This window comes from Larus michahellis, chromosome 3 (genome assembly GCF_964199755.1).
Source record: "Larus michahellis chromosome 3, bLarMic1.1, whole genome shotgun sequence".
NCBI classification, from domain to species: Eukaryota; Metazoa; Chordata; class Aves; order Charadriiformes; family Laridae; genus Larus; species Larus michahellis.
The window spans coordinates 73,175,303-73,200,446 of NC_133898.1; positions in this window are offsets into that span (position 1 = coordinate 73,175,303).

The following is a 25,144-nucleotide window of genomic DNA, read 5'->3' on the forward strand; positions in this document are numbered from 1 at the left end:
CGTGTTTCTTTTCAGCAAACACATACCTGAAGTCCAGTAATTATTTTTGTCCAGTTTGACCACTTCTGAGAAGCAAAAATTAGAGAACTCCCATAAGATTCCAAGGCTTAATTTGAAATTAACTTTTTTGTAAATAATAAGCTAAATGTAGGCTATGTCTATACAGACAGGTACCAACAGGAACAAGCTGCTTTGCCCACCCAGGATCCAAATGGACCACATGTGAAGCAATTTCAAAACAGAAGTGATTTAGTTCCATTTCACTGTGCTATTCTCAAGCTATGCCCTCTGCTTTAGTGGCTTGATACTCCACCATGCTAAATCCAGTCTAAACCTGTGATTCCTTGAGGCCAGCCTATTTGGAAGGTGGCTGATGGACGCCTCTTTCCATACCTGCCTATTAAAAAAAAACAACAAAAAAAAAGGAAAAACCAACCTTATTTTTAGCTTTACCTCTGAAAGAAGATTTCCAGTTAACTCATAACACTTACTAGCGTGCATTTGATATCCTAGGGGTGCAGGACAGCTCAGGCAGGGCAAGAGCTCAGGAGGTCCCTGGTCGGTCCCTGCCACAGCACGCTCGGCACCAGGGTCAGCGGAGGCTGCTCAGGACGGTGTCCCATGGGGGCTGGAACCCCCCGATGGAGCCGGCACAGCCTCCCTGGGCAGCCTGCACCTCTGCCCTGCTGTCTCCCAGGGAGAATGTTTCTCTCTATATCCAGTCTGCACCCCTCATTTTAATTTGCACCCATGGTCTCCTGTCCTTCTCTCATGTAGCACTGTGAGCAGCCTGGCTCTGTCTTCATAAAGTACAAACACGCTGTGCACTGTAGACCTCAAGGCACAATAAATTTACCTATGCTTATGTTGTCACTGGCAAGTTGGGTTAAATTACTTTTGGGAGTTGCATCGTGAGCTGGCAGCTTCTTTAAACCATGATAGTTTTTCTAGCCACAGTTCAAGCTGGCCATGTGTGTACAGCTCCAAAAGTGCTTACCTTTGCATACGAGGGCTGCTCCCTTTATGTCAATGTGAGTCCACACCGTGTGGGAAGTAAAACATGTATGGAAATATTTGTATGGTCAGGCTGAGATAATGCAGAAGGATCTTGTGAGACTGAGAAAGCAATAAAACGGCAGAATTCATGGATACACATGTAAAGTGATACGGGGAAAATAATCTTAACCTCATATATAAAATAATGGGCTTTGAGCTGACTGTTACCACTCAGGAGAAAGACCCTGGGATTATGTTCTATGAAAACAACTCCTTCCTAGCAATCAAAAAAGCAAATTGAAAGTTAAGAATTATTAGGAAAGGAGTAGAGAGCAAACATAGCTATGCAGCTGTATAAACTCACGGTGTGCCCATGCCTCAAATACTGCCTGCAGTTTTCATTTCAGATAGCATGTAACAGAAGTGGCAAAGGTTCAGAGGAGGGTGACAGAGGTGACCAAAGGTATGGTGCGGCTCCCATGGAGGTGATGGCTGAGCACATTCGACTCTGCAGCCTGGAAAAGAGGCGACCCAGAGGGGTGTTATGACCATGGTCCACCAGAATCATTGAGTGGAGCAGGATCTGCTCTTTACCATCTCTTTTGGTGAGGATCATCCAGTGAAGCTAATGGGAGCCAGGTTCAAAATCAGCAAAAGGAGGTGGCTCTTGGTGCACAAAGAAGCAGATCTGTGGATCTCATTGTTCAAAGGTGACTTAGGGTAGGACTCAGAATAGAGAATTGGGAATAAAGAGAGAAACTACAACAGGCTCAGGAAATCTCCCGACCTGAAACTAGTAGGAATCTGGGACAATACTCAGGAAATATATAAAATATGTTTGCCCAATTCTTACTCTTTTGGGGCATTTGCTTACAGCCACTGTTGGAGGCAAGACATTGGGCTAGATCAGCCCTTGCTCTGACAGTGTGGCCTTTTTAATGTTCTTTTCAGGGTAATACTGTGTTTGTACTGATGTTCCAATGCCATTATACATGCACTTTCTGCAACTATTATAAGGAAAAAAAAACCTTTGCAAGAAAAAATGAAATGTAAAAGTTCTACATCTCAGAAATTAGGACGAAGAAATTAAGAAAAATATTATCATTCAAAGACTTTCTTTGTAAGCTAGTAAAGAAAGGTTTAACAAGAACCAGTGATGGCAGCTGAAGCCAGATTAGATGGACTCAATACAGGAGCAGTTAGGTAACGTGCAATGGCCTGTGATACACAGAAGGTCAGGCAAGATGATCTAATGTCCCTTCTGGCCTAAATATCTCTGAGTATAGTACTCTGGCAGCCACACAAATGTTGAAAGCAAACTCCAACTCAGCATGTTTTCTGTCAGCCACACTATATCTAGATAGATTTTCATGCCAGGTTTTTAAAAACTTGTCCTGTTGATTTTATAACTGCACTTTATTTGTCTGCTTAAAGAAGATAATACAGAAATTCTAGGATAACTGAGAGCCATGATAACCTGCAACCTTCACTTTGCATTTCTTTGTGTAAATACTTGTTTCAGTTTCAATCAATGCAATATTTTCATTTTTGTCAGCTCCCTGGTATTTTGCTTTTTGACTGTAGCTGTTCAGAAAACACATTTTTTCTCCCTCAGTGAGATTTGATTTCCAAATGTTTATGTTTTCACCAGAAGCGTAATACCAGTGAGTCACATATGGATTTCCTGATCAATCGAAGAATTGCTCATTCTCTGCAGAACATTAGAAGCCTGGAAAGGGATTCTGTCATAGCGTGTAGTGCTAAGATGGAGACTGATTTTAAAACCAGGAAAAAGAAGAAATAATAATATGAATAAAAAACAAAATTGTAATCAAATCAAAAAGAAGAGGAATTCTTTGATAATTCCCTGTCCTTTCCTGATTTAATACAGGTGATACCAGGAATTGTTATAAGGTTACTGGCTTCAGTCCCCCTCCTGTACCCCCTTCCCACACATCATCCAGAAATCTCTGCCTTCCTCTTCCCTTCGCATGCTCTCTCTCTCTGAAACTAATGTTTCAAAATAATTTAAATCATATGCAAAAAGGCCTTCTAGTTTCAAGTTTCCTTTGGAGTAGCCTATTAACTCTAATCGCCTCTGATTCATAATTTTGGGTGGCATTTACAGATTTCTACAAGTATACACAAAATCCATTGAAGATTTTATTAGTCCTGTCTAATAAAAACACATGCTCGAAATAAAACTGCTACGTTATCTAGCCCGTAAACTCTCTGTCTGTCTACTTAGAAGACAAATTGTTAGTAGAAGTCAGTGAAAGCAAAGGTTATATCTGAATCACTGGTACATCTTAAAAAGCTCATAATCTTATCACAAAGCATGTAAAAGGGCAAAGGTTAGCAGCAGTATCCTACTCTTTTTACCATATGGATTTGTTTTCAGACAATTCTCTGAGATAAATTATTTATAGGCATTAGTCTGTGGCATCAGCTTAATACATGCACTTATGAGTAGGTGGACATGATTGAACAAGCTAACAGGACTTTTTCCACTTCTAATTACAAGGGATCTATCAAAGAACTAATGAATAATAACAAAAACACGAATCTGTGTGTCCACCAGTCAATTTGTCATGCTGACTTAAAGGATTCACTAATTTTCTCAGTAGTAACGTAATAAAGTGCTTACTCTTCACCTTCTGTAGAAAAGAAAGTCTCAAAATCAATACAATAGTGTATGTGTGAAATGTGTTAAGAATGAGATACCTGAGAGATTTCAAAATGTAGTTGCCAACAGGGTATCGTAATTACATCAAGTTATTCTTAGTGAGGTTTCAGGGAACTGGTATTATTTCAGGTGGTAGTCAACAAATTCCTGACACATAAATAAAAACAGCTGTACCTTTTGATAATGATAACTGAAAAACTTAAACTTCTAAACACAACAGCCTTAAGTCAGATCCACAAATTGCAAAGACAGTATCCCAGAAACAAGTGCCTGAAAAGAACCGATGAATCAGCAGGTGGAGAGCTGAGCCTGAACTCCATACACGGTCTACAATAAAAGGGCTAATGCAATCCTCGATGTATAAAAAGGGAACCAGTCCCCCTGTGGGGGGAGACTATGGGATTATGGAAATTAATTTCTCCCTCATACAGCACAGGCCTGATACATTTTAGAGTGATGTGCAATACTCTCATGCGCCTTTTAGAAAAGATAGCAAAACAGAGGGGAGGGTAGAGGAAAGAACAAACCCAATTCAAAGACTGGAGAAAATGCTTTCATGTAGAACTGGTGAGGGAGTAAGAAGTGAGGCTAGCTCTATATCTTAGTTGAGATATACATTTGGGAGAGGAAAGAGACAGATTTGGAGCCATAAGAAATGACTGTTTAACATCTGTGAAATTAGGTATTAATTGGAAGGAGACCGGACTTCTCCCTCAAATGGAAACTGATTTCAATGACCTGTATAGTTGTGCTCATATTACCTGACTACCAGAGACTGCAAATGTAAATGGTTGCCTGTTCCATACAAAATTACAAGAGGAAGGCTTTAGACATCCTGGTCCCAGAATATCCTCCAGTGTGTGCAACATATGGTTTCAGTGTAGTAAGAACTAACTTTGGACAACACCAGATAGAGGGCATACATTGTGCAAAGCCTCATCCAGGAGACATGGTCGGAAAATAAGCACCATGATACGTGCTGCAACCAGGATGGATATTCCTCAGCCTGGTTTCATCCCAGCTGTCTTTAGGCACTTAATTTAGTTGCAAGACCAGTATGTAGGAAGACTGCAGCACCAAAAGAGCTTGCTTTTCCTCCAGTGACTGTGCAAACACTGCTGAAGACTTGAGTGGCCCCTTTCTGAGAGGACCCTGACTCAGATCCCTCAGGTGGTAAAAAAAATTAAGTGACACTAAGAAAGGCAGTGACAGCTCTCATGAATACTAGAATTACAAGGCACTAGAGTGAGCAGATTGAATTTAAAGGTCAAAAGTAGGAATTTGTTGGGCTGTAGGCACCTGTGGGCATATGTGTACCGCACATTTGAACTCTGTGCAATGGTGACCCCGGCAACTCCTGAGCAAAGTGACTTTTGTTCTCAGGTGGGTGCAGGGCACTGGCGAGGCGCTGGGTAGGTGCCAGCAGCCCATCCATGGTCTGGCACGTCTCTGAGCACAGAGAGGGTAACCAGTGCTACCACTTGGCATGCCGGCTGAGCTGGAGCAGTCGCACAAACACAGCCGTCCTGCTGCTGGTTGGAGTTCCTGGTCTTCCTGGTGTGACTCAGGTGCTTCCCGACACCACAGCAATACTCCAGCTGTGGGACTGCTACTTGTGGGCGAAGGGAACCGGAGAAGGCTCCCTCATGGGAATGTCTGTCATGCTCTTTGGCATGTGCAGAAGATGAACAAAGAACAGTCTCTAACTAAACTTTAGTATCGTGAGTGAAAGTACACTGGCTTCACAAAAACAGGGGAAGTACATTCATATTTAACAGTAAAATAATTAGCTAGCTTGGTTTGAAAAAACAAGAAGTTTCAGTAATTTTTAAATATTCAGAAAGTTAGATTTTTCTGCTTAACAAGTAATACCGTCCCAGTTATCTGCCTTCAGCCCAGCAAAAATCCAATCATTTTCACGGTAGCTTTGCCTGTGAAGGAACTGCAGGACTGGATTCATAAACATAAATTAAATTGCTGAGTCTATTGCCTAGAGTTTGCAGTCATTAATTACTGTAAGTTTCCCTAGTTCAAGCCCAATAGGACAGCAACACCTACCAATAAAATTAAACATAATAGCTGGTCATTGTTTCAATTAAAATTCCCTTTTTCTAAATTTTAGACTGCAGAAGGAACTTGGCATAAAATTTTCCAGCCTGGAAAGAATTTTTATGCTAGCAGATTTTCAAAGGGATCTGTTTGGCTGTTTTTAAATTACAGAAACATACGAAACACATAGCTAGCATATAAGAAGGGACTTTTCTTATTGTTGTCTTGACGCAACTAGTGTGCGGATGGAAATCCTTTAAAAGGTATAAAAGTATATTTGTTAACAGACTTAAAATTCCCTCATTTTTAACAAAGCACCTGTGTGTGTTTATGAGTGATGTACAGATATCAGTGAGGGGCCCAACCAGCAAAGACTGAGTCTGGATTCGATCATTCTGAGAGTTCAGTGGTTTTGGATCAAGGGATTTAACCTAAGCCCATTTCTTGTAATGTATTTTAAAGGTGAAAGGGCTTTTCTTCTGCCAAGATGAGCGTATAGGGCTGCAGGGACTTGCATTTCTCTTGCAGCTGTAGACATCGCTAACAAATATGGCCTCAATTCTGGAAATGGCTTAGCTTGAATAGATCTCTGCCGTGACATGGCGCTCCATTACAGCCGGTCTTCAGAGGCAGCACGAGCCCCACCAGCTGCAACATGAGGTCAGAGATGACAAGGAGAACATGCTGCAGTAACGCTTCAGCAATGTCCTTCAGTATTGCCGCCCTCGGCATCAGGGGGAGATGTTCAACGTCCAGGCAGCTTATTGGAAATTTAAGGTTCTCGCTACAGCTCTTTTTTTTTTCTTTAACTAGATTTTCAATAGGTGAGACAACAATCTGAGCCTCCGTGGTCATCATCACCAAGAGCCTAGGCTGCAGGTCCTCTCCTGCACCCAGAGCCTGCACAGAAGGAAGGAGTGGTGGCGGAGGAGGTCAGAAGGGGACAAGGCAGGCTGTGTCGAGGGACAGGTGCACTCAATTAAAGTTTCTCTTCAGGTGATTGTTTACTGAGTATCTTATTAGTCTCCTTAAAATTAATTTACCTACAGGCTATTGCTGGAAGTTTCAGCTCCTGACATTCCCCTTCCCCAGGGATTGCTCCAGCAAATGAGCCCCCTTCATTTCTCATTGAATTCTCCCCTTCCTGGATACCTCTTTTCCTTGCCTTTCCTTAGCAGAATGTAACTTTGATTAAGATCTGTGCTTGACCTGAACCTTGCAAAGCCACTGCCTCTGAGTACCACAAAGTTGGTGAAGTGTGCGTGCACTTTGTCCTGATCAGCCAGGGAGGCTGAGTAGGCAAAACCCACATTTTCATACAAAAGCTTCAGAATAAACCTTGATGGCATCAATTTCCCATTGCGAGGTAGCACAGTTCCACTATACAACTTCCTATTTACTGCTGAATTCCAGGTCTTCTTGTTTTACCATATTTTTCCCAAGAATATTAGAAATTTATCACTTTTAAATGATACTATGAAGCTAACTGAACAGCTGTCCTGGAAAAAAGTAGCTTTTTTTGTTATAGCTGATGAGGTAAGGAATGAGTTTCATGAAAGAAAAGCTTATTAGGGACTCATTCTTATTACAATAAAGAAGGTATTTCGGCTTCAAAGATTACATTATCAGCAAAGTTACATATATTGCATAGAAATCTATATCTCCCTGTGTACAGACACATACGCATTTACACACATGCATATACATTCACTTCAAAAACTATACTTACTCGTGTTTGCTCTTGAAAAATAGATACTCTATGAAGGTAAACTCATATGTAACATTGATTGAAGTTTGCTTTCCTTGTACTTAAAATCCAGGAAGCATGTGATGCAACAACCTACAGTCTCTGTGCTACATCTGACTAGCTCATATTGAATACAAGCTCTGTTAAGTTGAAAGGATTTCTGGTTTGTTTCAACTTGAAAGTGATTTAATATGAGGCCCAGAGAGAAAATCTGTTTCAGTAATCAAATTATAACAAGTAAGGATTAAAAGTATTAAGAAGTTTAAGCAATCTTTTAGCTGCCCTGTGTTCTTGAGGTCATTTGAAGCTGGCTGTGGGAATAAGTAAAATAAAATAACAAGAGGGAAAAAAACGAAGTATTATAGAAGGGAATCAAAGAGCGTTCTTCAGGATTGGATTATGGTACAAGAAAGGGACTGAAACATTTTCCAGGATCCTTAATTCATTTTCCTTTGGGGAAGATAATTTAAAAAGGGTATTTTAATACCAATCTTTTCTTTCCTTCTAAGCTGGATATACTAACACTTAAAAATTTAATGTTTTTATCTAAAAAAATGCAATAAATGCTGATAATGTCCACTAATTCACAACATAAACAGCATTCCTCAAATAGACAATTTTAGGGATGGGGCATATGGTATTCATTTTTTATTATTTGCTGTGTATATACATATATATATATATATTAAAAAAGCGTATTCAGCCTAAATCAATAGTGTCAAATGTATTAACAACAAATAGCTTCCTAGCAACTCATGTAAGTGCCTCAGTGAAAAAGAGAGTCATGTCTGCTTTTGTAGGTCATTTTACCAACTTTTACAAAGAGAGAAACCAAACCTATTCACAACTAAGGTACTGGTGGCATCTCCAACTTGATGCAGGAAAGGGCTGAGGTCATGATACAAGGAGATATAACTTTTTCTTTTCTCTATCTCAATCTGTTTTTCTTTCATTTAGTAGCATCTTTCCCAAGAGCTAAAATCGTTTAATATCCCTAAAAATGCCTGGTGTATCCTTTGAGATGAATTCCACTAACTCTTATTCCCCCAGCCTCCACCAGTGAAGTCAATTATGAAGTGGAAAAGGTGAGGACTTGCAATCACAATTAATTTCCTCAAAAAAACCCGAAGAAACATTAAAAATTACTTTTACTTTAACCTGATATTCCATTTCCAGGAATTTTTTTTGACCAACTCATCCTGAGAACTTATCTATGCGGTAAGTCCTGACGGAGAGCCGTTGTACATGGCTGAGGTCTACTTTAGAGGAAGAGCTCAGGTCTAAACAATTTTGCTCAGAAAGCACCGTGCCCCCCGCCGCATCCACGTCCACCACTGCCCACCTGGCCACGCTATCATGTGCTCTGTGGAAATGTAACCCCCAAGGGACCCACCAAACACCACCTTGAGTGTTGCCTAGTTGCTGTGCAGAGGGAGAGGAAAGGAAAGATCAGGGCACTGAGCCCATTTATTTATATATATATTATGATTTTAATTAGGTTGTGGCGGGGGAATTGTGGACATCTGATCATAATTAGTTTTTTTCTAGCAAATGAAAACTTGTTAGCACACTTAAAAAAACCCACCAGACTTAACCTAAATGAGGTAACACAAATGAAAGCATACTGTGCAAGCGAGCCAGTGTCCAGAATTGGTCACTACGCCTTCAAAAAGTAGCTGCCAATTACTATTAAATGGTCTTTGCATCAGAAGTTCACTTCCCAGAGAAAACAGTGAGTCCGTGCAGTATTATGCATATATGTGTCCGGAGGACTGTTTTTAAAAAAGTGGTGTGTTGGGTTGAGCAGACACCTCGGGACATGGCTAGAGTGTGAATGTTCTCGGTAGAGTTGGCTGCCTCACTGGCAGGCTGGCCAGGGAGTACGGAGAGCAAATCATTTCCAAAAGTGGCGAGCTATGCTTTCTTGCTTTCCTGTTTTTTTTCCCCTGTAAACTGAGAATATAACTGACTTAGCTTCTGACATCTACATCCAGACAGACATTTTCTTCTGCGATGGCTTTAATTCCATCATCCGTTTATTTTAAAACAAGCCGTTACTGCCTGGGCAACCCCGTTAAGAAAGTCTCCGAGGCACGGGGGCTGTGGGACACGGTACAGTTGTGACTGGGGAGCGCGGCTGGGTCCTGAGCTCCCCACGCAGCCGTGGCGGAGGGGCCCACTCCTACGGGCCAGAGGGCTGCTTTTTGAAGGCATAGTGACAGACCGAGGGGGCATGGGGACAGCAGCTTCACAGCGAAACATGAGGCAGGCGTGGATGAGGGCGCTGGCCTCCAGGAATTTTATCAATGACTTGAAGTTATGGAATCTGTAGCATTACATACACACACATACACATATCGTATTTTTTATATATATACACATATGTGTAAATGCTATATTTTGAGCCAAGTATGGTGTAATATTGGTCACACTTCTGGACAAGATATCTGTGAAAGCAGTGACAATTTTTTCCTTGATACCCTTTGTCTTTTATACTCTGCCCTTTTTTGGAGGGGTCATAGTCCCAAAATCTGAAAATCATCCACCTGCACCAGACAGACCTTCAATAAGTCATTTTTATTGAAACATTGACCCATATATTGCTGTGACTTACGGAGACAAAAGTGATTTATTTTTCCACCACAGGTATGGTGTTGACAGTATCTATTTAAGTTTATTATGTTTGATTAAGAAAATACTGTTAACAAAAATCACATTTGGGTTTTACCTAAGCGTTTTAGTTTTAGTAGCTGTGATGTTGATATGTTCAGTGTAGGAAACAAAACTCAGCAGAGGCTGTTGTTAATTTTTGAGTGAATACATACATACACAAAACCTATGTGGATGTGTTCGTCCAGAGCAATGAGAAGAGCCCCCACCTACTTAGGCTGTATGTGGCTGCCTGAATCTCACCTTGCTCTCTTATTGCTTCCACCCTGTACTCCCTTTGGGGAAATCCTTGCTTGTGGAAGGGCTTGGGTCCATGCCTGCTGGATTCAAGAAGGACACTTGATAAAGGTCCTAATACAGATCTTTATTTGGTAATGACTTCAGAGTAGTTTTTCATATGCTAAGGGAGCTGGCTCTTTAAAGCTCACTAGGAGGTATGAAGATCCTTCATTGGATAGGGAATCTGCTGGGAAAAGCTTTATGATGAGGTCTTTTGAAGGATGATGAGGAGAGGAAACGGTCTGACTTTTTAAACATTCTTGGGGCATGCCCTATAGATCTTCATTCAGGCAGTACCAGTGATTTCAGAGAAACTGCTTTGGAGAGCCAGGGTTTCCTCTAGTTATCCAGTGGACAGATAGCAAGGGAGAGAAAACAAACTCCTACGCTGTCTTCTTGTGGTCTTATTGCTAATACTTTAGCTGTAAGATGAAAACAGACAGGACAGGACAGTAAAGACATCCAAGAAAGCACGGGTAAATGAGTGCAGCTAGGGAAGCGCACCTCCTCAGAGGAATAATGTGCTATCAGTCAGAAGTAGTATCTCAATGGTGACTTGGATCTAGTTAGCAGTAAGAGGGGTCCAGGTCATCCACTGATGAGACAGTGTAGACTGAAGGCATCTTCAGGAGAACAGACAACAGAAGGAGCCTGGATCACTAAGCCATACTTCAACTGTTGACCCAGCCACAACCAGAGCTATTGGTCACAAGCGAAGATAAAACCACTTAGCCCTAAACAGGGGTTCTGGCTTAAGAACTAAATAAGTAATCCATGTATACCTTTAAAAACAGCAAAATATTTGCCCACCACCAGGTTTCCTGACTTTATTTTGTTTCAGGGCTAGCAGGCTAGTGCTTGTGAGGTCTCATCTGCAAAACATTGCAAGTTAGCACAGAACTGAAATCCAAAGAAATTCAATCTACCGAAGAGAGGATTTTCAAATGTTCTACAGTCTACCATCAGAATAAAAAATAGTCAATAGGTGTCTCCTAGAGACATTCAATTCCGTTTCTTTTTAATCCCAATAACTATCACGGCCTCTGCAACCCATCTGACCAGAGGAAGGTACAAACTGTGTACCCAGAGATTGTAACACACCTGTCACCACCTGCAATATAACTGCAACCGCAGCTCTGCAAAATACTGCTATTTAAACTGAAGCATATCTCCCAGTAGAGAAATCCTCCCCCAGCCTGTGACTGTGACACACAAAGTTAAAATAAAGTAAGATTAGAGGAAAATCTGGGAGGATGATTTAAAATGAGAATCAAAAGGTTATAAAGCTAAATGCTTTTTCAGAGCCAGTGGTTGTCATAGTAACCACTTGTACAACTTTTTTTTCTTGGAAACACAGAGTAAACACTTATTAAAGTGGGCCTCAGTGATACAGTAAATACATGAATTTATTACTATTTGCAGTCAGAGCTGGGTGAAGAAGTCCAGGAGACACTGTTACAGAATTTGTTTTCCTTCCCAAACCCAAGGTCCAATGATACAAAGTCATTCGAGTGACCAAGGAGCTGGAGATGCATGTTTATTGTCTCCTTTGGCCCATCCCTGGGGCCATCCCTGGGGCCCTGCAGCCACAGTTAAGCAACCAGCTTCATCTGGTCAAACCCAAAGACAGGGATAGTACATATTAGGCTATCGTCTTGTGAAGAGTATGACATGACATACAGCTGGCATGGCAAATTTTATTTAAAGAAACACGTTTTCAAATTAGTATCATTTTTCTGTACTAATTAGGTTGTGGTTTTTGTTTGCAGCCAAGCTGTGTGAGTTAAAAGTCTACTGGAAAGAATAACACATAATGCAAGCTGCGTCCTCTCCAGGCTTCAGCTGTGTGGGACAAACCAGCATCCCGTTAAACACGGTAACATTAAAACATACATAAAGTATTCCAAGGTGAACAGTTTGGGTATATTAAGCCATGCACTTGAACTGACGTGAGCATCTACAGTTTGAACTTTCAATGCATCAGGTGCTTTGGATTGCTCCAAAAAAAGGATGTGCAGTCTCAGCACAAATTTGCTCAATAAAGACACATGCACATAGCAAATTCTTGATTGCATGTGAAAACACAGTCAAGTCATGTGAAGTCCTAATTTAGGTTTTAAAATTAAAAGATGAAATCTTAAAACCTTCTTTTCAAGTCTTCTTTTAAAAGATGAAAAATCTTTTTAAAAAGTCTTAAAAAAATAAATTTGTAAAAGATGTCTGTGACATTCACCCTTTCTTTTTTAAGCAGCAGTACTTAGTTGCAACTTTGGAAACAGACACTCAGCATCTGCCTTAGACAAACATGAATAAAGAAAACAAAGGCATTTCCGATTAAAATGAGTTGTAAAAACAGGAGTCAAATGTGGAAATCCTAGCCATATTTATTAGAAAAATATTGCTGATGTAAACTATATACAAGTGACATCAGATCTACAAAAGACAGTATCCTCATTGCAAATAACACAAAGTAAAACAGTTCTACCCTGAAAACACTGTAGTGCCTGCTCTGGCTAGGAGGTCTTGGACATTTGACCTCACACTGCTCTCCTCTTACTTCTGTGAAGAAGTCATTTCTTCAGCAAAATACAGACGGACACAGATTCACATCTAATTCATAGCCAGAGCTACAAAGTTACTGAGGGTAAGAGAATCTCCCAGGTGTTCAAGGTCTGAATTAGGGGGAGGGAGGTCTGAGCGTCTGTCCTACCTCCCGGTGACTGCAAAAATAGAGGAATGGTGTTAGAAGCAAGGCCTGGAACCCCAGTCTTCGCACTACAAACGGATTTTTTTCTTTGCTAGGCTACATGTCAGACTTCTGCCTATGTGCCTTTATGTTCTCTCTTAGATGGAACAAATCCTCTGTGCTGGGATATTACTTGAAAAAAAATACTGATGAAGACTGTCTCAGGTTCAACATCTCAATTTCTTCCCCTAAAGGCTGGATTGAGGGCTGCCCTGTGTCACAACATTTTGGGAATGCAGATGGGTATTCCTTTAGCAGCTCAGTCAGTAGGCAACTGAGTATTTTACACTAGGATAACCGAGGGGGAACTGTTTTTGTGGGAGAGGGGAAAATGCAACACTGTGGACATAAAGCGTCAACAATAACTTCATTTTCTGAAGATCCCAACTTTGTGTAGTGTTTAGTTTTCTCAGCAACACCTACTAAACTGAGCCTCTCTGGGAGACAGATAGAAAACACGTTGGCTACATCTATACTACTAAATCAAATGAGCGTGGGACTGTTCTCTGTCACTGAGTCCAACTGGCATGGAGCAGCCTACATCCATACTCTGAAATTCTCATCTTCCCAAACACGCTGGCGGCAGCCAAATTGCCTGTGATCTCTGAATGACCTTTGGCCTCTGGAAATCCTTACTGCACTCGGCAATTGTTTGGGATAGTGCTAGCTGGTCCAGGTCAAAACCATACTGGGAACCCTTATAACAATTTAACAGTTAGATGACTGAGTTATCATGCCCAGGAACATTCCCAACACAGTCTATTTTATTAATATAGATGCTGTCATTTTAACTCTTCCCCGAATAGGCACAGATGAGAGTTAGGAGTTAAGCAGACTAACTGTCAGGACTGGGGTAGTTCTGGAAATGTAGACAATAAAATTCAATTAAATTTTCCATTTGCAAGACAGAAATTTGGATTTTGACATCCAGACTTCACCTAAGACTTCACTTAGGTATATGGTGCTAAAATGTCTTGATCCGACCCTGTAGTTTTAATGTAGCAAGTGTTTTCAGAATGACCAAATGCAAGCTTCTAGGCTCTCTGCTTCATACACAGCACAATTTCCCTCTCCTGAAGCAATCAGCCATACAGATGTTTCTCGGATGCACGAAACACAATATAAAATTTCTGCAGGAAACCGGAATTTGTTCTGGTTTTTCACTCTGCATAAATTTTTCTACACAGCTCTATTTAGGACAAAATTCTAGTTTAGAGTATCTATTTCCCATTTATTGTTGGTTTGTGATATTATCATCTATAACTCTTTGCATTATTCCTTTCGTTATTTATTCAGCTTTTAAATATCCAAAAAAGAAAACTCGCATTAAATTTGAGCCTAAATCATGATCTGCTAAAAAGGACTCCCAATAAAATTTGCTAAGTTTCTGATGGACATGTGAATCTACTGTTGCAACGTCCACTGAGAATTCACAATACAGAGCCTTAGGCTAGGTGGTGAATGTGTTATAAAAACAAAAGTAGCCGACGCATGAATGCGTCACATTAATTTTTCAGGCTTTGGTTGAACAGCACAGTGAGTCCTCCTACATACAAGGGGAAGGAGGATAATACTTAATACCTTCCTTTGGAGAACTACAGCAGGGAAAAGCTGGTCTGTTCTTACCACAGCTCTTCTTCAGGACGTGCCCGGTTGCTTTGCTGATGGACACAGAAATTCTCCAGCTCAGTTCACTCACTGACTGACTTACTGACACTATGAACTAGACTGTGATGCTTACTATTCTGTGAGACTGTATAGATGCTGGGGTACAAAATGCTTATTTTCTTCCATTCCTAAGGCTTGCATATGCTCTAAAATGTGTGCTTTACATAGAAATAAAAGGGGATTTTAAAGCAAATAAAAAAGTACTAGACTGGACAGGCCAAGTTCTTGTTGCACAGAACCAGGGACCAGAAGACATCTTGATGCCTGAAACAGAAACAAACTAAGCCCAAGTATCTCCACCAACACACTGGAAAGGGGCAGGGAAGGCAGGAAGGAGCTGAGTCACTCTGGATAGAGGGAATCGGTGAAAGAAAGGAAAAAATTGAGATTAGCAATCTCTCCTCTCAGTTTATACCATAGTTATCTAAACCACAAGTGGAAGGTTCTGAAGTTTGTTCCTCACCTTTTTCCAGTGCTGCAGACAGCAGTAGATTCTGTACTTTCTTAATTCAAAGGATAAACCCGATTGCTTCAGCATTCGTCAAACAATGATAAAAAATAACTAGCCTCTCTTCCACTTAGAGAAAAGTCAGCGTCTGTACACTCTTTTGTACAGCTGAAGTAAAATCAACTTGGCAGGAGCCATGGGATAAATTAGACCTTAGAAAAGAATCCAGATCTTCAAATTAGAGCTGGTCAGGATTTTTTTTTTTTTTTTTGACAAGACAGCTTTATGTGCACACATCGAAACATACTGCTTTAGTTAAATCTAAGTTTTCAGCAGAAATATCACAATTTGAACTATTTTTTTCATCAAAGAAAGAAAGACTCTCACCTGCTGAACAGTATTCCACGTACTCCAAGTACACCTAACTTTAGAACAGCCAAAGCATTTCACAGGGTGCATGAAAGATCTAATTCACGTTCCTGGTCGGAAACAGGCAAAACTGAGTTTCTACATCTCACGTGAGTGCCCTAATTCCTAGTCTAGTCCACACTCTCTGTTCTCTTGCTGTCCATGAACCATTTAAAAAGGTTTCTGGATTTTCCTTGGGTTAGAAAAGGGCCTTTTTCTCTGTATACTTTTTGCAAGACACAAAAAATGTTTTTCCTACCCAGCTCCCCTTCTGATCTCTAATTTTGCACCTGAACATTACTGAACATAGCTACAATTGTCTGGAAACCCTTGAGCCCACTGAGGCAAATCATTGCTGTGGCCACGAGCTGATCAGTGCAGGAGAGAAAATGAATAATCAGGAAGATCTGGTTACAACTCTCTGATTCTCTGCCAGCACTGGCCACAGAGGCAGCGTGCGTTAGAGCAACCCTCAGGCTGGTCTAACCTACACCAGATGACAATGGTTTTATGGTGGCAATCTGCCAGCTGGGATTATCTGGGGCACAGTAGCACCCCAGTCTCGTCCCCTCCAGCCTCGGGCATTGTTATTGTATAGGCTGGGACTGGTAAAATTCAGAGCCGTGCCAATCCAAGGTCTACTAAAATCTCCCTTCTGCTGGGAAATTTTCATTTGGCCAGATACAACTGAATTCCTGAGGCACGGAGAGGCCAGCATACGGAACTGAATTTGTCCCAGTGTATTTTTGGTCTATCATCTTGTTAACTCATCAGTTAAGAAAATCTTCTCAGCTTAAAAGAGCCCTGTTGTGGTGTCACATTGTGGTGATCCCACAACTTTATAGTACGCTTTGCACCAGAACTCAATGTCACTGACGCATCTCAAAGCGAGAGGTCACATCAAGAAGAAAATCAGCCAAGAAATCTGACAAGATACAGCTTTCTTGGTGCTAATGGAGCCAAGATTCTCCGAAAAAGGCTGTTTCTGAAGACTAAAAGATAGCAATAGTACTGGTGAAAACCGCCATCTCTTATACAATTGCTGTCATGGTTACAGAAAGTCCTATACAGAGAGAATGTAGCAAAAGAAAACAGGTATTTAAATCAAGCTTTTATAAATATGTGTGTGTGTGTGTATGTTTATAAAATGACACAGTAAAAGTCTTTTGTCCAACTAATACCCTCTAAAAAACCTTGTTAAAATAATACATTTTCACCAAAAAAAAACCCTTCTATTTCCAGTCTATTTCGCAGTAAAGAGCATCAAACCAACCACCTTGTCCAGGAGATTTAGCAGGGAACTTCTCATCAGGACCCTATGTCTCTGCTTCCCTCGATGGCATGTCCTTCCTCAGGCAAACTGCGTCGCATCCATGTGCTCCACTCAAGCCTGATGCATTTCCAGAGGAACTCTACTCAATGTACTGAACTGACAGTGACTTCCAGTAACAGGACTATAGACTGAGGTAAATTAAGGTTATCATAAGCCATACAGAAGAATAATGGATTATAATTCCACAGAAGTATAATGGTATGCCATTTTTTTAATAATAGCTTGCCTTTACAATCTTAATACACTGGGGTTTACGTTCAGTTTTGGGGTGGGTTTTGGTTGTGGGTTTTTTTTGCATTTGTTTCTTTTAAAGCTTGGGAAATCAGAAAAAAAAAAACAAAACAGACAAATCTCGTCATAAAAGCCCATGTGGGCTTTACAGCAGAGCTGGCGTCTTTGGTTTCTTGGCAAAAATCTCTGCTACCTGCACTAACTGGAAGTGAATAGAGTAACGGGGAGAAACAGAAGGCTGCTCTATTCTGTGTGAATCAGCCTCCAGACATGAATGAGAAGCACATTTTGCATTCAGCAATTGTCCTTCAAATTTAATGTCGCAGTGTAGCAACAGAATTTACCAAGCGCTAGACCTGCACGGAGATCATTCACATCAGCCAGCCTTGGGCAGGGAGCCCAGCCAGCAGGTTGCTCTCTACTCAATGAAGGGAGTTAGGCCCACGGGTTGATTCAAAAAGAGGAAAGAACCTTGAGAGATCATTTAGCTTGTTCCTTGGCCTAAGACAAGATCAGTCATTACTTGTGCCTTCCTGATGGATAGTCTAACCCGTCCTTGTAAGCTGCTAATTCTTTGAAAGCTTCACAACCTCCCAAGGCAATCTAACGGTTCATAATTCTTAGTGTTAAAAGGTTTTCCTAATCCTTACCTGTATGGTCGTCAATTCAAGTCTTTTCTTCAATCACTATTTTGGTCCTACCCACAGTGGACATAACATAGGCAAAAAACTTTCAGAGAGTGATGCAGAACAAGAGTCTAAGATCAGAGCGTTTGGAGAGACCTGCTTTGCAATATGGCCAGCTCAGATCAATGGCTAGCCATAGAGTTGGCTGGCCATAATCAGTTGGATTAGGCAGTTAGCAGTGGGACTAGATGGTTCTTGTAGGTTTCTTCCAGCTGGAACTATTCTATTCTATTCTATTCTATTCTATTCTATTCTATTCTATTCTATTCTATTCTATTCTATTCTATTCTATTCTATTCTATTCCATTCCATTCTGATCATTTTTAAACAGCCGTACGTCCTTTTAGGATAGAGCTGGTTGTTTATCATGGCAAGAGTGAGAATAAACTATTTTTTTCAACACTGAAATACATAAAACCCATGGCCAACTGAAAAGAGCAGAGAGAAGTGGAAAAGGAAAGAAAAGCCAGTGGCACACAATGTTTTAATTAATAATAGATTGCTGGAACTGGGAAATCATGAGAAAAGTCAATATCTTTTACCTCATAATAAAAGTGGTTTTAAAACTTTTTAATATTATTAAACTAACAGTTTCAAACGCTTTAAAATTCTATTCCCCACTAGGCTGGAGATGTGAAAACTCACAGAGGAGTCTCTTTCAATAGCGGGCTGGCTGATGTGACAAAAAGCATGACTCTCTTTTTTTTAATTCTTGAGTTATATTTTTAGTTGCTTTTTTCTTTAATGGAAATCATGGGTAATGAGACGCACATAGCCTTGGGGAGAATTTACTCACTCACTTCAGCAGGAGTACTTTCTTGTTTGACTGAAATATAACTGTGGCCAAAATGGTCTCAATACATACCGCAAAAATTGAAAATATTTCACGAATAATGGCATGCTGGGACCACCACCTCACAGGGCTTTGAAGAAAATCTTGGTGGCCTTCTCACTTTGGCAGAGGAGATTCAGGGCCAAATCTCTGGAGAGGCTGCACTCCATTTAACACAAAGCCCAGCAAAGGAAGAAAAGGTGGTACCATCTAACTGTGGTAGCAGCGTAAGATCCAAGTGTCTGAAGGCCTTCCCATGCCAAATCAATAAAATGCTATTATACCTTTAATCTCATTGTCAAAAAGTAATTAAAGGGACTTTTGATTCCCAAAGCACTTGCAGTAACCATAGTTTTACTAATGTTCATATCTCACCCTCATCACCAGTTCCCCATACACTTGAAAAGTTAATAATGTGTTTATTTTTATGATGTTTTCTAAAGCCAACTTTTCCTTCATTTAGCTTTTCTTGTGGGGAAAAAAAATGAGATCATATCACTAGAGGCAGCTTTCGGTACGTTTAAGACTTGCTCTGATCTCATTCTTTTACACAGTGGCTGTCCTGTACGATGTCTAGACTGTTAAGTGATGTTTAGACTATTAAGCAGTCCAAATACTGCTAAAATTCATGAGGCCTGTCCACTTCTGTTATGAAGAGAGACAAAGACCTTTATATCTGTATTCCAAAAGTCCCTTTTTCTACTTATAATGTTAATTTTTCAGAGATCACCTTTTCCTTTGGTTACCATTAGGAAACAAAAAGCATCATTTTACTGCGCAAAGGAGAAAAATATGCATTCAAATAACAGTTGATGAATACACTGCTAAAAATAAGTCTTGCATTTTTTTTCAGTTGAGGACAATTTCATGGTGTAGAAATACTTTTTAAAGTTTTCTCTTCTCACCAGGGAACTGATTTATTGACAACCAATTAGTGCTTCCAGATAAATCTCTTGTGTTTGCAGCACTATTTTTGCCTCACTCATTTTTTAACTGTTTAGTTTTATGTCCTCATAGACTTGTGGAAATTAGTTATTGAGAAAGCTATTTCTTCACTTTTTCCATCTTGCAGGTCAGCGCCAGATTCTTCCTTATTTTATGGTTTAGAGAGCTTTGTTCAGGCTCTTTTTAAATATCCCAAAGGATGGGTATTCTACCACTTTTCTTGGAACGCTTTTTACAGCTTAATAGACTTCATTATTAGCAAAGAAATCCTGCAAATCAGCCTAATTTTCCTATGCTACATTTAAACCTGTTATTCTTCTTAGTTACAGTGTCCTGAACCACTCTGCACAATCCCACATCCTTCCTTTCTTTTCAACATCTTTCGAAATTCTTGGCTCGGTTTCCTGCCCTAATAACCGCTGTTACCTGTTCCTTGGGAGCAAACCCTTTTCTTGGCAGGAGACACTCAGGTAATGCTGGGTACATCCTGTTTACAGCCATTTGACAACTTTTAACAGCTGTTACTTTTTTTTTTTTTTAAAGCTAGATGACATCATCCAATATTACACTGTGGTAATTGGGTATAGACATACCCAAAAATTCAGGTTTTCAAAACGCTTACCTAGCAAAATGTGCTTCAGTGTTTACTTCTGGCTAAGATGCACGCGTTTGTTCAACCAGGCTGTAAAAACTCTGATAAAAATGCTGAGAGGTGCTACTTTTCCCTGCTCTTCCTCTCAAGATCTTTCTCTGTGAAAGCACAAAACTGAACACCGTGAAGAGGACAGCTAAGCACGACTTTGTTTCAGTTCATGATGTGTGTTTGCAATGCTTGAATAGCTGCTTGTCTAAAACCACCGGCAGTGCTGCCATTGAGCAGCCAGGGGGGTGGTTGTGGAACACCAGGTGGGACCATGAAGACACTATTTTTCCTCTCATCGGCAAAGCTAACGCGTGAACAGAAAGGTAGTTTAACCTATTCTCTCAGACTCCTAGAGATGGATATTACAAGGTATACGTAAGATCAGAGAAAAACAACTTTCATGGCACCTCTTTTGGGTACCTCCCACAGGCAGCACAATCTAACGCCTGATAACTCAGCTTTGTCCAGTTTCAGTAGGAAATGTAAATCTGTAGAAGCAAAGGCAGTTAAATTACTGTGTGAAAATTATAATATTAAACGAGCAAACAACAAAGTTGTCAGAAACCTCCTGAAAGACAGGTCAGAACAAGAAGCTGGAAAGCTCTTAAAGTGAATCAGTTGCTGGAGGAATAGGAAATGGCTCTGCTGGTGGCAGGTCCCCTTCAAGAACGTCCCCTTTTGCATCCGCTTTCTTGGCTACTGGTTGTGCCAAATGTCAGATGAACATTTTAACGTGGTTTTTCTGTAACAGAGGACTTGAAAGTCTCTGGCAGGCACAGCGACAGTACCGAGCAGTGGGGAGTAGAAATCTTTTGAAATTATAATAAAAAAGTTTGATTTACTATTGTTCATGAAAAAGACAATTGGTAAACTGACAGATCAGCATCACTAACAAGGACAATGTATTACTGAAAAAGTCATCCGTCTTCTAAAACTTAATTACCCTCATTGTGTATATGCCTGAGAAAGAGAAATAGGTGTAGGAAGCAGGGACTTCAGCAGAAGAATAACAATCAGATATACTCACTGGCTAATTAGAACAAATACATTTGAAAAGATCTCTAGTTAACTGGCAAATAAAATTTTAATAGGGAGGGGAAAAAAGATGAAATCACAAGTTTATGTGGTATAAATCTTTTCCAAGAGAATCAAATTTCTGACACAAATTCTAAAAAGTTTAGCCATGTTCTCTGAGAAAGCACTACACTTTCTTCAGCTGTTCCTTGGAAGAAAATTATTTTTTCCTGTCTTCTTGAGCTTGGAAAAAACTCTCCAAGACAAATGATGATACCAGCTCTTCTTGTCTCGCAAATGCTGCTTGAGCAAATGAGATAAATATACCATCTACAAGCATAATGGCGGGGAAAGTCTTGCGATAACACTCCATAGAACATTATTGCATTTTCGTATAACTGGGACTCTACCCAACACTTATCATAATGTTTTTCCTATAAATCTCAAAATCCTCAAGTGAGCGTGATGACTGTATACGTACAGCATTTGTATGGAAAAACTGAGCAAGAAAGTACAATAATAATCTGGAAACAATTCCTCAATGTGCTGTTCCTTCCAATAACACCACTTGTCTACAGAGCACTGTGGCAAAGACTACGGATTATGATTCTATTAAACGTTTGGCTTACTGTATTGTTTTAAAACAAGTAGTTCTCTGGGATTATAAAATAACAGTACAAACTGGAGGTAATATTGTACATAAAGTTTCACTTGGTTAATCAAGTATTTGGCTGCATGTTTTTTTGCTGGGATAGCAAACATACATAGCTTATGAATTTATCCAATGGTTGCTCCAGAGTTTGCAATGCATTTCTGCTGAGCAGATTAAATACTCAGCAAGTTGAAGAGTTTAGGTTTAGATCTTCCGTGATGCACATAACTACTTACACACTTAACCTACGTTTTGGCATCTATGACGTTCAGCTACTCAATTGCCACTTAATCCAGGAAGATCTGAATTTCTGCTAGTCCATATATGTGAAGGTGAGCCACAGCTGGTGAGCTGCTTGAAGCTCCTCCCATGCTCCAAGTGGAACAGGAACTTGATTCAAGGCTGGCTGGTCCCAGCTGAGAGCCCTAACTGGTTGGGCAGTGGCCACTGAAGAGCAGATCTTTCTCAGTCTCTCCTGACCAGTTCCATTTGTAGAAACACTTTCCCTGCGGAGAGGCACTGAATTCTGGTTCCGCACCACTAAGATAAAAAGACATTTTTCACAGACAGAAAATTTCCTTTCTGCATGTTCAGCTACAAGCAAGTATAAAAATTCCCTGGAGCAAGATTCCCACCTCTGTCCTCTCCATCCTTCTCCTGGCAATTCAGGAAACTCCCTGCCTGTTTCCCAAGATGACTTCCTTTGGTCCCCTGTACCAACTGTACCACAGCAATGTTTAAAAAACTGGACACCTAACCTGGAGCTGAAACTTCCACAACGTGCAATGCATTTAAGAGGCAGGCGGTGTTTCAATAAGCACTGCGTCACCTAGGTATGGTAAAGACTTGTCATAAATTCCTAAACCCACTAAATTCCAAGACAAAACCCTTTCAATAAGTTTGAAAGCTCCAGTATCTGTGAGAGAGACATGAGCAGCATGCCACTTCAATACAAAGTTTTAAAAGCAGTCTCTGAAAATACATTTAAGAAAGATCAGTGGAGAGACCTGTCATGGCTCACCGTGCAGATCACAACACTGCCTGGCATTTACCATCAGACACGCACTCGCAAATTCCTTTGGTAAAAGGAGCAGTAGTGACTGCACCTTTCACTGTTTTCTGCTTTTGGCAGAGTCCTTTTGTCAAATCCCTCATTGTCAAGGGCAAACTGTGATCCGATTGAATTCACTGGCTGAAGTCTTACAGCTCCAGGGCAGTGGACAAGAACTTTGCTGGCTCAGGGTCAGTAGTGCTGAATAAGCAAGTACGCTGGCACAGGACACGTCATGCTTTCCTCTCCCTCTAAATCCAGGCCATAAAAGCAATAGCCATAGGTTTTAAATAATTTTTGTTGTTGTGCCTTACAGCCATAAGACTTGCAGAGCACCTAAACTGTCTGGAAACATAAACAAGGGACCAGTGCTCCTTTGAGACTAGAAGGTAGACTTTCCCAGCATCCCAGAGGGATGTTTCTGGTAGTATTTGAGCAAGCTCCTGCACGTGACCAGAAATGAGGACAACAGGTACATCACTGGCTGCTTTTTGCTCCCTCATCTTTTATGGAGAAAATAGACCAGATTTTGCGTCTCAACATATTTTCATACAGTTTATCTCAGTCTACCCATCCACATTAAAAGAAAAAAGCAAATCAAATTTCAGGTGTGTGCTTGAGTCATGTTGATACGCCATGTCCACCTCATTTCTGTGAGGGGCAGTTGGGACCTATTCTTCTCTTGAAACCGATAAATGAATGATTAGCCAAAATTCTCAAGCAAAATAATTATTTGCTTTCCAAAATAGAATTTGGTATCTTCATAAATGGGTGCTTATAGTATTGCACTGTGAATACTAATTTGGATATCTGAAGAGATGTCAGTAAAGCTATTATACAAAAGTTCACTATATAACTTCCATCCCTCTATTATTGCCATTTCATCTAATTTTACCATGTTTAATTCTTCAGAATTTGTAAGTCACTAATGCTCAGTTCCTTCTTCAGTATTAGCAAAAGAAAGACATTTTTTACAAAACAGTTCTCTTTATCAGTGGGTATTATTCTATTTACTTTCCTAGAAGTAGGCTCTAAACACTTGCAAATGATTCTACCAGGTTCACAGACAGTAATAACACATAAGTTCGACTTTTAGCGGAATATGCCATATTTTTAAACAATGAAAGTTGGCAGACAAAAAAATATTTTGAGTGAGAAAACAAAAACTGAATGACTTCACACATTACTTTAGGAGTCAAGCAGTAAGAAAGGAAACTATAAGAATATCACAAAGATAGTTTAGATGAAAGTATAAATTAATATTTGATATGGACTACCTACTTGTTAGTCAGACAGATTCTCCCCTCTCTCTGTCTTTTTTTTCCTTCTGGGCAAGGTGATCTCTTTCTACAGAAAAGATAACTCAGTTTCGGTTTATACTACCTTTAAACCAAAGCAGAAGGGTGGAGCCTTGCTTTCAGAGACTGCAAAGAAACAGAACTTCCTACTATTTCTTTACAAGCAATCTGTAATTCTTTCCTTAGTCTCACCATGACTACAAGCTTTATAAACATACCATAAAATTAACTAAAGTCATTCAGGGGCTTGGTTCCCAAACTTGCTGGATTCCCATCAATCCTACTCTGCTTGATGGTAGCTGTGAGACTGTTTGCATCCGGAGTGTTACTCAGAAATTGGTGGTAGCAAAATCAGTTCCATCATTATAGAATATATGGTTCTCTGTACAGAGAACCTTATGAGCTCCTTGTGCAACCCGATCATCATCTTTTGCGTCACCACAAAAATTAGTTCAATAACTATTTACACTCACTATTTTTGATACAAAATGTTTACAGAGTTATCACTGCAAAAAGCTTTTTTACCATGAGATATAATGCTGTGACAGGGGTTTAGTTCATTTGCACAGAGTATATGTATTCACCCCATGCTTCTCCATAGGTGGAGAACTGGATAGGATAAAAAGTCATAAACCTCAGTACTAAAAAGGACTCAGCCTCTTGCAAAAAGCTGACAATTCTTAGCACTGCCCAGATCAGACAATTCAAAGATAGGAATTTCTCTATCTGTCCTTACGCGTGGGTGTGTATGGCAAGTGATGT